Raw genomic sequence first — 13,114 nt, 5'->3', positions numbered from 1 at the left:
AAACCAATGATTCTACCTGTAGTATGGACACTTTTGTGGCACTTTATTAAATCCTACTTTATCAAACCAAAAGTAAGCAACAAGACAGGCGATCAATTCTGGTTTGATAAAGCATATACAGAGGCTAATTGATGCCTGCACAGTACCTGAAGGGCTACCCTTAGGGACTCGTTGGCTGTTGCCTCTTGAAGAAGATTATATAAACTGACTATTAGCAGGAGGATGGTGGGTCCTACGCAGGCCCGGACTGGCCCTTGAGGGCACCGGGCAATTCCCCGGTGGGCCGCATGGTTGGGGGCCGGTTTTGGGCCCCTGGGGCCGTTTTTGTTACAGGGCTGTTATGCTGCAAAAACGGCCCTGTAACAAAAACGGCCGAAAACCGGTCCTGTCACGGAGCGCGGTCACACCTCTACCCCCTCCCCTCTCCTCCCGGAGGGGGGGAGGGGGGCCGGCCGAGCACTTTGCCAGGGCCGGTTCTGGTTCCCAGTCCGGCCCTGGTCCTACGGAGGAAGTATGGACTACCCTGGTCGCCTCTTGCAGGACTAGAAATACGGGCTAGTTTTGGCACACTGCCAATGATAATTAACTCCTTAAAGCTGACCACAATGTGATATTTGCTTACATCAGTGCAGATGCTTGGGTGTATTACTTTAGACAAGTATACCATTCGTCTGACTTGGCGAGTGGGGAACCCAACAACGGTATCCAGCCAGTTCCCTGGGTATCTAAGGTTTTTTTTTTGTTTTTTTTTATTGAAGCCAAGGTTGTCAACAAAACATATACATAACACACCATTAAGACAACACAGTTAATCTATTTGGAGTACAAAAGTCACGCTAAGTCATTGTCTCTGTTTACATCTTACACACTTCATAAAAATAGCAGATCAAGTATAAAAGCATCATATTCCCATAGAAAAAAAACCCTGTAAACATTTCCACAATAAATAGATAAATAGATAAATAAGTAACCAATTGACGAAGTCTTAAATCACATTTCAGCCCGCCACTAAACAAGCTAACAAATGCATCCTCTCCTTTGTTTTAATCAAATCTCGTCCCCCATATTTTATTAAATTTAGTAAGTCCCTCATTTCTTGCAACAAAGGTATATTCACTTTTCTTAACCCTTCTCATCTTGCACCCCCATTCCTAAACTGACGGGATTAAGTCGGAGCGCCAATTTTGGAGAATCCATGATCTCGCAATCGCCATAGCTATGTAGAGAAATCTAATCACTGAATCAACAAACTGGAGGTCCGGATCAAAGCCAAATAGAATTAACCTGTAATTTACTTCCAACTGTAAGTTACATTCTTTTTCGAGATAGATAAAAACCTCTGCCCAGAATACATTAATCTTTGGACAGCGGAGCATAATATGTGACCAATTTGCAGCAGGAAAATTCAGACATCTAAAACATTGGGAAGACTGATTGGGGTACATTTTGGCCAGGGCAGCTGGGGTTCGATACAGGAGCCATTTACTAAAAAATAACATCCTGCGCCAGTTTGCCCCTTTTAAGGAGCTAAAATTCAACCTGTTAATAGTGGTCCAGATATGGGAAGACATTTCACAGTTTGCCTGCTCTGACCATTTCCTTAAAGCTTTAGATTCAACATTCTCCCCGCTTACCAAAGTCAAATATTTCTTCCAGGCACCAGGTTTCCCGTCTGAAACCTTGACTAACAGATCCTCCAACAGCTGATTCTGAGCCAAAAAAGAAATAGTACTGATTTCAGCTAGATATTTAAATAGAGTACTATAAGAATTCATTAAGATAAAATCACTGGTTAATAGTTGACGCATATCTGCTATAGACACCCAGTTACCATCCCGTATAAAATCAGAAATGTTAACAAATCCCGCTTCCGCCCATTTTACGGCCAGATAACTGGGTTGTCTAACACCTATAAGGGGGAGAACCTCTTCTAACAAGGAAGCAGAGTTGATTGCAGGTATTAAATATTTTTTTTAAAAAGCCTGCCTTCTTTTAAAAAGCCATTTCAAGCTCTTATAGCGGACCAGCTTTGGTGATCTATACATTAACAGAGGAGAATGAATTTGGCTATCCTGACAAATAAGAATAATAAAAAAGTTGATAAAGAAGTGAACTTGTGGTGCGGGCTTAAACCTCGATAAATATTGTGCAAAATACGCATCATAGTAGGTTTTAAGATTGGGAAGTGCTAATACGCCCTGATCGAGGCTTCATATAAAGTGCTAAGTGCAAGGCGTGGGACTTTCTTTGCCCATATAAAAGTTGTAAACATTGAATCAACCTGAGAGAAGAAGGAATTTGATAAAGTGCACGGAATTGAGGCAAACAAAAAGTTAAATAACGGTAAAACAGACATCTTTATCAGAGCCACTCGTCCCATGATAGCTAAGGGAAGTAAATTCCATCGGGAGAACAGCCATTTACCTTTCTTTATCAGGGGAACAAAGTTTAATTTATAAAGATCATCAAAAAGGTTTGAGAAAAATATTCCTAGATACCTCTTTGGATTAGAGTTAGCAGAACCTCGAAGATCAGGGTGTAAATTTAGAGCAACACTCCCACACTGAATAATTTCCGTCTTGCCCTTATTAATACGATACCCCACTAGAGCTTCAAAGTCTGCAAACAACTCAAAGACCTAGGATTGCACCTCGACTGTGAACTTAGTTAGGAGCATGATGTCATCGGCATACAGCTTTATTTTGGGCATTGCGTAAATTGGAGGGTAAATAGTAAATATCAACACAATTACGAATAGCTGTTGCTAAGGGTTCAATAAAAAAAGCAAATAGCACTGGAGATAAAGGGCAACCTTGCCTTGTACCTCGCTTAATTTTAATAGATCCTGCCACTTCCGAATTAATAATTATATTGGCCATCGCATTCTCATGTAGGCTCTGAATTAACAATATCAATTACCTTGGGATATTAAAAGAATGTAAAATTAAAAATAACGTCTCCCAAACCACAAGGTCAAAGGCCTTTTCGGCATCTAATAATAAAATGAGAGCCGGAATCTTCCGACCCTCAAAATAATCCAGGGCTTCTGGGTGTTAGTGGCCATTTGTCTTCCAGCTAAAAACCCGTTCTGGTCGGGGTGGATTAAATGTGCTGGGAATGTATTGACCGACAAGATAAAAGTTTTGTTACGATTTTATAGTCCGAGTTCAGCAGCGTAATTGGACGATAGGAGCTAGGATCCATTGTATCCTTGCCTTTTTTCGGGAAACTTACAATATTCCCTTGTCTTCCAATAAAGAATTAATCAGGACAAAAGAAAATCTGACAGTGCCCCCAAAAAAATCTTACAAAATTCTGCAGGCAATCCGTCTGGACCACAGGCCTTGCCATTCGCCAATTTCATTACAACTTACTCCAGTTCAGACAAAGAAAAAGGGCTCGCCATAGATTGGTTATCTATTTCATAGAGGCTTAAAGATGGATTTTCTTGAAGGAATTTGGCAAGCAGTTGGTCATCGACCCTTTGTGATTTACCATAGATAGCTTCATAGTGGGCCTTCATAATATCCCCTATTTTCCCTGGATCTTGTGTAGGGACTGCTGTCAGGGGGCATTTTAATGCTTTAATTTGATTTGCTACGGCCTGCTCTTTGGCCTGCCAATGCCAAAAGCCTGCCAGTGAAATTACTTTCTTCATAGACCTTCTGCTGAAAGCGTTGAAAAAAGATCTCGCTTTGGATGTTATAAGCAGTGCAAAGCTCACGTTTAGCCTGATCAAGAAGTTTTCTATTAGAAATAGTAGGGGCCTCTAGGAATATCTCATTAAGGACATGGATCTTATCTTCGAGCTGTAACTTTTCCAACCTGGCCTTCTTGGACATAGCTGCATCTTTACCTATCAATAGCCCCTGCACAAATGCCTTCAGTGAGTCCCAAACTATATGTGGAGCAGCAGAGGTGATGTTCTGAGTTAAAAATTGCCTAAGATCCAATTCCATGGACTTTACCCAGTCTTTATCATTAAAATATTGCTTAATAAAGGCCCACCATTTGGGGATTCTCAACCCTTCCCCCAGCTGAATTTCTAAAGTCAGCATTGCGTGTTCCGAAAATGCATTAAAGAGAAATTGTTGCTGTAAAAACTCTAATCCCTGGGAGATAAAAAAGAAATCAATGCGAGAGGAGGAGCAGAATCGACCAGATCCACATGTATATCTCCTTTGAGAAGGAAACGCTAAACGCCATGGATCATGTAAGTTCAGTACAGATTCATAGTATTTCAAAAACTTTCAAAGATCTGGGCTTTGTCTGCCTCTTCCCTTATACTGTGGAATCTAGCCGTGGATCCATCAAAATATTGAAATCCCCTCTTAAAATAAATCCCCCGGAATCCTAATCAATGCTAGAAAGAGATCTTCATAAGGTTTCATATTGTCCTCTACAGATGCATAAAAACTCACGAACGTAAGAGGGTGAGGTTTTGATCTAAACGAAAAGGAGGCCCAGCACCATCTCCCGGATGGATCGCTCCCAGAACTAATATATTCTGCTTGTAGATTCTTATTAACAAAAATGGCAGTCCCTCTATGGGATACCGAAGAGGTTGAGAGCCCCCTATAACCTGCCCATGATCTGAACATTGAAAATTCAGAAGCCTAATGGTCGCAATGTGAGTTTCCTATAGAAGAATAACCCCTGGATTTTCTGTTTTTAACCATGCTTCAATAGCCCGCATCTTTCTTTTATTATTAATCCCATTAACATTAAAAAAAAAAACCTTTAAAATTGACGTATTAGCCATGCATAGGCAGTAGCAGTAGTGACTTTTCTAACGAAGTTCATGGAACAAAATAGACAAAAAACAGTTAAATATAAAAAACAACCGGCTTCATTTTTTCCCCTTTGCAAACTGCACCCCACCCAAGAAAGTGGACTACCCCTCTCCACCACACCCACCACTTTCCCCTACCCCTACTCAATTCGGGTGTCATGTTTTTACACCCTGGTAATCTCAGCCAACCCAACCACCCGGGACAGTGCACTACCTATTCCCCTTAACACCTGGCCTCCAATACTAGCCAGCAATCTAGCTATTGGACTCTATGTGATGACAAAGGATCAAAAAAGAGAAAAATAAAATTTAAATGACAATTTACATGACAATACTGACACTTAACTATTCAAACCTTAAACGCTCTGGGAAATCTGATCTAGAAGTCCCTGGGCTTCCTCAACGTTAGTAAACATAAAGAACTTCCTCTTCAACAGAACTCTTAGCTTGGATTGCTGAGCTATAGAAGCCTGGGCACCCTTTGCTTTGAATAATTGCAGCATTTTGAAAAATTATTTCCTGCGGCGAGCCACAGAAGCAGACATGTCTGAAAAGATACAACATTTTGTAGTCTCGTTGACGGGGAATTGTCTTTGTTGAAAAGCTTTTGTTAGAACTGCCTCCTTGATACGGAAGTCTGCAAAATTGATCAAGATCGTACACGGAAGTGTTGAGTTGGGAAAAGGTTGAGGTGGAACACGATGAGCTCTCGTAATCGTGAGGTCCCCTTGGAAGTCAGGCATGACCTTTTGTTTGATGAACTTGTTGACCCAACTCAGGGGTTGGGACCCCTCCAGACCCTCGGGCACACCAACCAAGCGGAGATTCAATTTACGAGAATGGTTTTACAACTCTTCCAGTTTCAGTTCCATTATCTGCTTACTTTTAGCCGCCACTTTAACCTCTTTCAAAACAGAAACAAGTTGATCTTCTAAGAGAGAAATTCTTTCCTCTGCCACTTGAAGCTTAATTGGAAAGCTCCCCATGGTGCTTTCTATTTTCTCCAAACGTAAGCTGAGGGAGGCCAATTCTGTTTTTCATGTCCCGCACCTCGTCCAGGATTAAATTCAGCATATCCTTGACACTCATCTGAAATTCTCCTGTGGAATCCATCAATATATTAGAGTCGGTGTCGATATTGACATTGACATTGGCATTGGCGTTGCCGTTGGCAGGAGGGGGAGAAATGGAAAAAACTGAAGGTTGTGATAGAGGCTTGACAGGAGGGGGAGCTCTCAGATCTACTGCTGTTGCGTCCTCTTGCTGGCCAGAAGATAATAGGACTGTTGATGCTGATAAAACAAGCTCAGGATTTTCCACAGAGTCTGCCTGTTGCCCTCTTGATTGATCCACTCCAGAATCTGCATATTGCAGGAAGCTGATAGGTTAGACAGAGAGGTTTGAGCGAGGCAGTCCACCCTGTTAAGTTTGTCTTGAGGGCTTAGGTCCAAGCCCAAACCCGAGCCCGGGCTCTCTGATCTAGCTAACGTGTCACCATTAACTGTATGCTGAATGTTCTTAGTATTCTGGGTACCTGGTGAGGGGCTAGAGAAGGAGACCTGCGGCGTAGGTTTTTTCCAAAATAATGGGAATCGCTTAATCCCATTAGTACTCCTCTTCTTCTGCGCATCCATCTTTTTATCCAGATTACCTTCTTCTTGCTCCAATCTTGGTGGACAGACAGCAGTTGTAATGGTTATAGCTGTTACCGCACCTGGATATTTACTGGAGTTTTCTACGGAGAGTACTGGCGGTTGAATGGTCATATCCGAGTTCTCTTCCTGCACTTCACCCTCAGAGCTCTCGGCTGCTGAGTCTATGATACAGGGCGGAGGGGTGCTTCCCAACCCTACAAGCTCTGCTATCTGCGTCGCTTTCTTAGCCTCCCTTGCTTTCTTAGCGAGCCTCCGCGCCTTGGCTTTTGCGAGGCGGGTGTTCAGCTGTTTCCCCATCTCTGGAGTGCCCGGCATATAGGTGGCTTGAGATGCTTGTAGTGGCACTGATTTTGTCTTCCGTGGCTCTATCAATGCAATATAATAAGCTTGCTAATACAACTTTTGGCTCCAAAACTCCCCCTCCACCTCTATCTCCGAGATTTACCCCTGCAGCTCAAAGATATGGGTCAAACCTCCAATTGAGCGAGAGTCGAGTTAGCCACTACCCAAGAATCTCCTCACCTCTCCCGCCTCCTTTCCACGTCTTTAACGGACAGCAAAGCACTTTGTAGCCATTTTTTTCCCCTCTTCCCCTGCGGGTCTCGGCAGGGCAGGGCTCCACAGTCAATCTCACCGCTTACTCTAATTTACACGGATTTCAGCTGCAAAAAGTCATACCATACGCCGTATGCTGCCATGAGCTGCCCCCTTCAATTGCCGAACACATCAGCGCGAAAAAAACATCAATGTCAGCAGCAACTCTGCCCGGTAAAAACTCGGCAGCAGTGGCAATCCATGCAGACGCTGTCAGGTAAACTCCACCATTCCCGGGGGCGGAGCCAGAGAGCACCTGATGCTACTCGGGGGTGTGGTTCTCCGTAGTAGCCATTCCACAGCAGGGTATCGAAGTTACTGTGGAAGAAGTGGCTGAAGCCAAACTTGAAAGCTCCATACACAAAGCCCCAGGACCGGATGGGATATTTAAGGATTTATATGAGTTGAAGGTGGATTTGTGGGCACTCATTATTATAAATGATGCTAATTTAGCAAGCAGAACCGGCCAACCTGAGTCATGGTGATCAGCCATTATTGTCTCCATTTTTAAAAAATTGAACAGGGCATACTCTTGTTGTTATAGGCCAATTTCTTAATGGATTCCTCTGTGAAAGTCATCTGTAAGATTATGTGGTTGATTACCAACAAACAAATTATCTCTGATGTTCGATTCAGCTTTAGATCCAGCTTGGGAACACAAGAACAGTGTCTCAATTTGTATCTACTGGTCAACTGCTTTCGATAACGTGGTCAGATCCAATTCATGGAAAATGTTAGTATCCATGGAGATAGATAATGGTCTGGTATCTTTTTTATGTGCCCTTCACCCACACCTTAACATCTTCATTAGATTTGAGTCAAACTGTGAATGTTCAGAGTTTTGGCCTGGGCCGTGGTGTTTTGCAGGGTTGTGTTCTGGCACCAATTTTATTTCTTTTATAAAATGATTAATTGGATTCTACTTCAATTGGTAAGGGCAGGGTGATGACCAGAGTGTACCTTTACTTTTAGACACAGATGATGCTACTTTAATGTCAAGAACAACTAAGGTCTGGAGTTACATTTAAATACCTTTGTTAGTTTAATTAATGGTCTAGGCCTGGTTACAAATTTAGCTGAAACCTTTATCATGGCTTGTGGTCCTAAAAATCTGAAGGTTCGATGTTTTGCACTCCATGGTACACCAATTGCATGGATCCACAAATTTCCATGCCTTGAGTCACATTTGACTCCAGGGGAATTTGGTCCCCTGCTTGAAACAGAAAATGCTTAAGTTTTGTAACTCGATTGGCTATCTATCTATGACCTGAAAAATTGGAAATAAGCCCACAGCCCCCCTTTATTGAAACTTCTAAAGAAATTGCATACCTGTTTTAACTTCTAGTTCTGGTTAGTAGTTAGAAAGTCACCAAATATTTGCAAGATGAGGAAAATAGAGCATGCAGGTGCACTCTCGATGTAACGTCAAGGTCACCGATATATGCTGTCCACAAGGAATTTGGCCTATCTTATGTGGCTGATTGCATCAATTTGGTCCCCTTAATTTATTTATTTAGTGTTTTAAAGAGCGCCAACATGTCTCGTTAGGATATCAGAGTGCTTTACAGGGATAACACGTAGTATACAAGTATAAAATAGTCAAAGAAAAAAAATACCATAAGTAGGAGTAGAAGGAGGTAAAACATTTGGGGAATAACATGCTGTTTACAATGTTCAGATCATAATGCAGAGAAATCCAACAAATACATTTGTGGGAGTACAAGGTCAGTACAATATGGATAGCAGCCAGTCAGTCCAAACTCCAGCGGCAACAGAAATAAGCAAAGCCACTGAGCGGTGTGTGCTTTGCATGATTTATTGGAAAAACTTGCCCAATAGGAAAGTTTTGGCTTCCTTTTTAAATATTGAAAGAGTGGGAATTTTTCTGATGAAAGGCGGCAGCTAGTTCCAGATTCTTGGAGCGGCCCCAGAGAAAGCACGATTGCACGTTTTTTCCTTTTGGAAGCGGGGTGACTGGAGCACAAAGTCTCTGGCAGACCTGGAGTTTCTGGCTCCTCCAGAAACCGTGATTTTCTGAGCGAGATATGCTGGGGATTTTGTGTGTAGTGCTTTGTGGGTGATACATGCCAGTTTGAGGTGGATTCTGGCTTCAAGGAGATGCCATTTCAGCGCCTTCAGATGCAGTGATATGAATTTTTTCGAGCCTGTTAAGAGTCTGGCGGTGGCATTGAGGCAAGGTTTTAGGGGGGCCTTGGAGATCTTGGACAGGCCTGAAGGGTTGAGCATCTGTGTTCGATTCTGGAGATAACTAATGCCTGGACTGCCATTTTTAGGTTTGAGGCTTCAAGGAAAGGTTTTAGTTTCCTCAGGTTGTGCAGTTTAGTACTGTGATCAACTTGGACCATTTCCGGATGTAAGTGTTACTTTTAGGGGGGTAGATTAGAAGGAACTCCGTTTTTTGTGCATTTAGTTTGAGCTGGTTGCAGACGAGCCAGTGAACAGTCCGTTTTACGGTCTCATTCAAAGAGTAGATCTCCTCAAGAGATGCGATTTTGATGTAGATCTGGGTATCATGTTGGTGGTATGTAGTAATTCAGCTTATGGTTCAAGGTAGAGATTGAAGAGGGTTGGGGAAAGAGTTGATCCTTGGGGGAATTCGATCATTATCGGGGAAGGAATAGATAAATTACTGTTGACTAAGACTCTCTTGGTGCAGTTCCGGAGGAAGGATCTAAACGATTGTTATGTTATGTTATGTTATTACAACTTAATATAGCGCGCAAATCACCGGGGGGCATCTCAGCACTTTTTCCTTAGTTACCACCACAAGAAAAGAGAACCAGACAAGCTAGGGCTAATACAAGTGAGCTTTAAGCTGTTTCCTAAAAACCTACTGGTCTGAAATTTTCTGGAGTAGCAGGATTCAAGGTGGGGGTTTTTTAAATGGGGATCACTTGACTGGCTTTTAAAGAGTCAGGTATGGACCCTTGTATTAGGGAGGCATTGTTTATTGTAGTCCAAATGGGAATGATAAATTGGGATGTCGTGGCCACGCAGCTGGAGGGGAGTGGGTCATTAAAGTGGTTATCCGGATTTATGGAGGATAGAACTTTCGAGATGGAATGGTCATAATATAACTTGAAGTTGAACCAGTGAGCTTGTTTCTTGAATGTTGTCTGGTGGGAAAGAGAGGAGAGATGGGACCTGGCAGAAAGAGATCGGATGTTGGTGGTGGAATTAAGTTATTTTCCTAGGGAGGTAATTTTGCTGTACAGAAGGGGGAGAACTCCTCACAGGTTATTAGGGATTTTGAGGTTTCTTTCAAAGTTTTAGCCAGTTTGTTAGATTGGTGTTTCTACCATATCAAAGAGCTTACGAGGTCTATTCTTAGCGTTTTCCAGTTTCAATCTAAAGAAATCTTTTTTTGATTTGAGGATGTTCCTGTTGGAAGCCTTTCTGGTCTGTCTGAGAAGTTTTAGTTTGGAGGCTGAGGGGTGCTATCTCCAGGTTCTTTCTGTTAGCCTGTCATTGTTGAGAGATCTGTTGAATCAGGGGTTTTCGTCTTTAACTCTGGATCTTTTTAGCATTAGCGGAGCAAGATCATCAATTATGTCAGAGATAGTCGAGCTGTAGTGTTCTGTAGGGTTGTTGACCTTTGAGAGATTTGGGGGGGTAGGAAGGTCACTCTCGTAACTTGCAGCCAGCTTCTCGAGATTTAGGCTCTTTGTGTCCCTGAGCCAGAGTTTCAGTTTCACAGGTTGCGCTGGCCTTGTCTTGTGGGTGCCAGGCAATAGGAAGGTAATAGCTTGGTGGTCAGACCAGTCACATGGATCTACTGAGTTAAGCCTGACCGCCGTTGCCTTAGCAATGATTCAATCCAGTGTGGCACATTTCGTGAGAGTTGGTAATGTGCAGGCTTGAGTAAGTGATTGGTCAGCAAGGAAGTCTTTGAGGTGGTTAACCTGAGGGTCATTGAGGTCATTCCAGTGCAGATTAAAGTCTCCAAGGAAAATGTAATTGGAGTGGGGGGACACTTTATCTGTAATGATTTCCGTGAGGGGGTCGATGAAGGTGTTGTTCTTGCCTGGTGGGTGGTAGAAGATGTGCAGTTTGCACAACTGGGTAGCGTTGTTACAAATGGAGAGTGCAAGAGATTCGCAGGAGTCGGTGGGGTCAGGGTGAGGTTCAGTGACGAGGAGGTCTGAGCAGTAAATGCAAGTAATGCCTCCCCCTTTTTTTAATTGCCTATCAAGCCTTATGATGCTATAATTTGAAGGGACCAATAAGTCTAGGTAAGGTGATGATGATTAATTGAGCCATGATTCGGTAGGGATTGCTAGGTCAGATTTTTGGCTCAGGATGAGAGCGGTGATGTTGGAGGCATGCTTTGCTGCTGATCTGAAGTTAATTAGGAGGCCGGAGAGAGGAGGGTCAGTGCATTTCTTGTGAGTTAGGGAGGATAAGGGTATTTGCGCTAAGTTGTTGCTGTTTACTCCTCTGTTATGGAGGGTTGATGGTCTATTAGAGTTGATTGCTGCCATGTGAATTAAGCATTCATCTTTCTTGTCTGGAGGACTGGGGGCATCAGGAGAGAACTTATAGGATAAGAGGAGGGCTTGAATTTCGTCCTCCGAGAGGTAGTTGGGATGCTTGCGACGGTGAATGTGTCTAAAGGTTAGCGGCAAGGGTTGAAGGAAGGGCTTGGTGAGTGGGGGAAAAACTGAGTTCTGGGAGAGCTTGATATTCGAGATATATTGTTCCGTGAGGTTAAGGATGCTTTTCAGTTCAAGAACGGAGTTATGGTTGCTCTGAGCTATGTTGGTTACTCTGAGGTTCAGAGTTTCAAGGTCCATAAGTGAAGGTTTAACTTACAGGAAGTTGACCAGTAGATCGGGACTTGATCTACTGGCATGGTTGGGTAGCCTGGTAGTTAAGGGGTTCTATGTGGTGAGATTCTGAGGTGTCTCTGAACAGGTAGATCATCATGGATTGTCTCCTATGTTATAAGGGTCACCATATCCTATGCATATATATATAGGAGTCCCCATATTCCCTGGTTAAATTATATTAAGGATATCAAGGAATCTCCTAAATAAATTATATTAAGGATGCTAAGTTAGCCAGACCTGATATTTTGTCTATGCCTGGCAATTTATCTACAAGAAATAAAAGTTGGGTTAAATCCAGCTTTGGATAATACAGGAGAGGGTAAAGAGAGTTGTTCCAGCTGAGGAAGCCTGCCAATAGAGAATACCTGATGATCCAAACCTGTGAGTATGGAGTATTGATTGCGTACATAAAATATTTAGTTTGTATAAAAAACAAATGTTACTGGGACGTTATAGCTAGGCTCACATGTCACTCGTACAAAACAGTGAAATACAGCATTTATAGTTACCTGAGCTAACTATAACTTACGTCCTTGCAATGCACTGCTCATGACCTCACATATTACCTGACTTATGACATGGTCGGTGAAATCTTAAATGACATCACTGATGGCGTCACTGATGATATCATCTATAGAAGCACTGGCACACCCACTCACACCCCTATACAACCTCTCACATACCCATTCACAGACCCATACAAGTACTTACACACCCACTCACTCATCCATAGAGCCAATCAGACACCCACTCACTCACTCATACAGGCACTCAGGCAACCGCTCACTCACCCATAAAGCTGCTCATACAACCAGTCACTTACCCATACAGCCATTCTCAGAGCCACAGAATCACACTTACAGTTAGTCACAAACCCACTTATTCACCTATACAGCCATTCACGCACCCACTCACTCACCCATACAGCCTTTCAACACAGTGACTCACTCACCCATACAAGCATTCACACACCCACATAACCATATATATACTCATTCACACATCCATATAAGCACTTGCACATCTGTTGACTCGCCCATCCATCCATTGAGACAGATGCTTACTCTACAATACAGCCACTCACACACCAACCCACTTAACAAAACACCCACTCAAACACTCATACTCACTGGATGATTTCATCATTGATATCATCAGTGATGTTATTTGAGATGTCATCAGTGATGTCAATAATGATGTCACTGACCATGTAATGAGTGATG

The sequence above is a fragment of the Lissotriton vulgaris genome, chromosome 7, assembly GCF_964263255.1.
Source record: "Lissotriton vulgaris chromosome 7, aLisVul1.2, whole genome shotgun sequence".
NCBI lineage: Eukaryota > Metazoa > Chordata > Amphibia > Caudata > Salamandridae > Lissotriton > Lissotriton vulgaris.
The sequence above is the reverse complement of the archived record's forward strand: the minus strand, read 5'-3'. Positions refer to the sequence as shown.